At 44.6% G+C, this 2,329-nt stretch overlaps 1 pseudogene; it reads left to right on the forward strand.

Moving 5' to 3' along the window:
• Nucleotides 1-1,380: 1,380 nt before the first annotated feature.
• On the forward strand, nt 1,381-1,794 carry LOC147886683 (ferredoxin pseudogene; annotated as a pseudogene).
• The last annotated feature ends 535 nt before the right edge of the window (nt 1,795-2,329 follow it).

Raw genomic sequence — 2,329 nt, forward strand, 5'->3', positions numbered from 1 at the left:
AATCGGATTTCAACTATGACGTATGAAAACACAGCAGTGGCGCTCTAGTTAAAGGCAATCAAACTAGTCTATGAGCTACTCTGCACGATTCTAGCAAAGCTAATATGCATGATTCTAGCAAACTCTACAGAGCATCGTATTGCATGACAGCGCGTATTGCTTCAGAGAGTTTGTACTTCCAGCAAACGTTACTTGCATGCAATGGTCGAACGAAGTTATAAGCATAGGGACACAAAGAACGAAAGTCAACAGAAAAACAAAAGCACGCTCACCTTCAGCATACGCAGCCTTTGCAGTTGCTTGAAACGATTTGCACAACGAGTTGCTTGTGGATTTATTTATTGCAGATTGTTTTAGGAAGTATGAATCTTTAGGAGGCTTTCCTTGATTCATTGCCAACATAGGACTACAAGGAGAAGCAACGAACAGAGGACTAGAGGGAGAGGCGTTGCAGAAGAGATGAGGACTAGAGGGAGAGGCGTGAGCAAACGGACGCTCAACGTTCACAGGCTTCCCCGAACTCACAAAACTGCAACAAGCAAATGAGCAAATTAATACTGGCCGATTTGCATGCATTAGTTCACACCCTGCATGCATGCAAGACCTGATAGGTAGTCCGCTTGTTCTTCTTCTTGTGCAGGTGCTTTTCCATAACACTTTTGAAGTTCTACATATAAAAGACAGGCTAGTAAGTTAAAATGACGAATGAAGCAGCAAGAGAACTAATCGAATGAATCTGAAAGCGAGGAAGTCGAAGCAGAAGAAGAAGGTTAAAAGGAGAGTTTACCTTTCCCAAAGGTGGTGCTCTCCGTTTCCATCGCTTGTGGAACGTCTTCCTTGCCAGCCATACTAACAAATTGCAATTCGATAGACAACTTATCACAATTCCACAGATGACGAAGACTATGTGCAAAACGATTACTTATAGTTATGAAGACTATGCGCCATAGCTGGAATCCACCGCCGCCAAGCGAATCTTATTCATGCAAAAATCCTATCAAAGGAGGTAGAGTACGACATGCCATCAATTGCATGGCTAAATTTCACACTCAACGGCGCTAATGAACGCGCTCATAAAAAAGCGACGCTGCAAACAGAGAGAGATTTATAGTACAATTAATCTAAGCAACACACCTAATCAACTACCCAACCAAAGAATGCCACGTGGCAGTTGCAAATAAAAGGGAAAACAAATAATTTACCTTTCCACAAAGACGAACCTTGCCTAAACTGTTCCCAAAAAAAAGCACTTTTTTGCATTTTTTGGCATTGACCTGGGTCTCTTATGCTTCAATCATATGCTTCACTCTCAGTGTGCATGCTTTTAAGGAAGCTCGTCTACCTTCGAAGGTCCAAGCTCTAGAGCTCGTCTCCATCGCCATGGCGCTGCTCTCCCCTCCCATCGCTGCTTCCCTTTGCCTCTCCTCCCCACCCTCCATCGCCATGCCCTCCTCCAACATTAGCCTTAGCTTCCGCTTCTCCCCCTCCTCCAGTCGCATTACCTGTAACGTCTTCAACGTCACTTTTGTCACCCCCTCTGGCGCGCGGACTGTCGATTGCCCCGCTGACTCCTACCTCCTCGATGCCGCTGAGGGCGCTGGACTTGCTTTGCCTTGCTCCTGCCGCGCCGGTGCTTGCTCTTCTTGCGCCGGTAAGCTCCTTGATGGATCTGTTGACCAGTCGGATAACTCCTTCTTGGATGACGACCAGATGGGACAGGGCTTCGTCCTCACTTGCGTCGCTTACCCAACCTCTGATATCACCATCCAGACTCACGCTGAGGGTCAACTGTAGCCCATCTCCTATTCGGATCTATGGACCGATCTACTAAAGTAATGCTTTGTATTGGTTATTGCTGAGTCTTCTGTCTTCAATCCATCCAAAGGTGGGTTCTGAACCGTTCACCGGCTTTGTCTTCAATGAAAAGTGTTGAAGTGTAAGAACCGGGAGTGCATTTCACCCTTCTGGCAGTTTTCAGCAACTTCTATCTTACACATTGGTGTACTTTCTGTAGGTTGGTTTGTAAGAATTGCTGGCAAATGCAAATTTGCCTAACATAGATGCAGATCTAAACCATTCTCGTGGAAAAGAGACAATAGTTATGTCTATTGATCTTCCATAAAAATGTCGATGACGGTATTTCCTGATACAAAACTACAGACGAGGATGTTTCGAGGGAATAATTTCTGATATTTCTTTAGTGTTCTGGTTTATTCTGACGTTCAAATGCCTCAAAAAAATTGATGTGGGAAGTGATTCACTTTATGAGATCGTTATATGATGCTGTTGTCCAAGAAAATTGTTTAAACTTGGCTAGCCTCTAGCCTCT

Source organism: Dipteris shenzhenensis, chromosome 24 (genome assembly GCF_047967505.1).
Source record: "Dipteris shenzhenensis isolate YYH24624 ecotype China chromosome 24, Dip_SZ_1.0, whole genome shotgun sequence".
Classification (NCBI taxonomy): Eukaryota; Viridiplantae; Streptophyta; class Polypodiopsida; order Gleicheniales; family Dipteridaceae; genus Dipteris; species Dipteris shenzhenensis.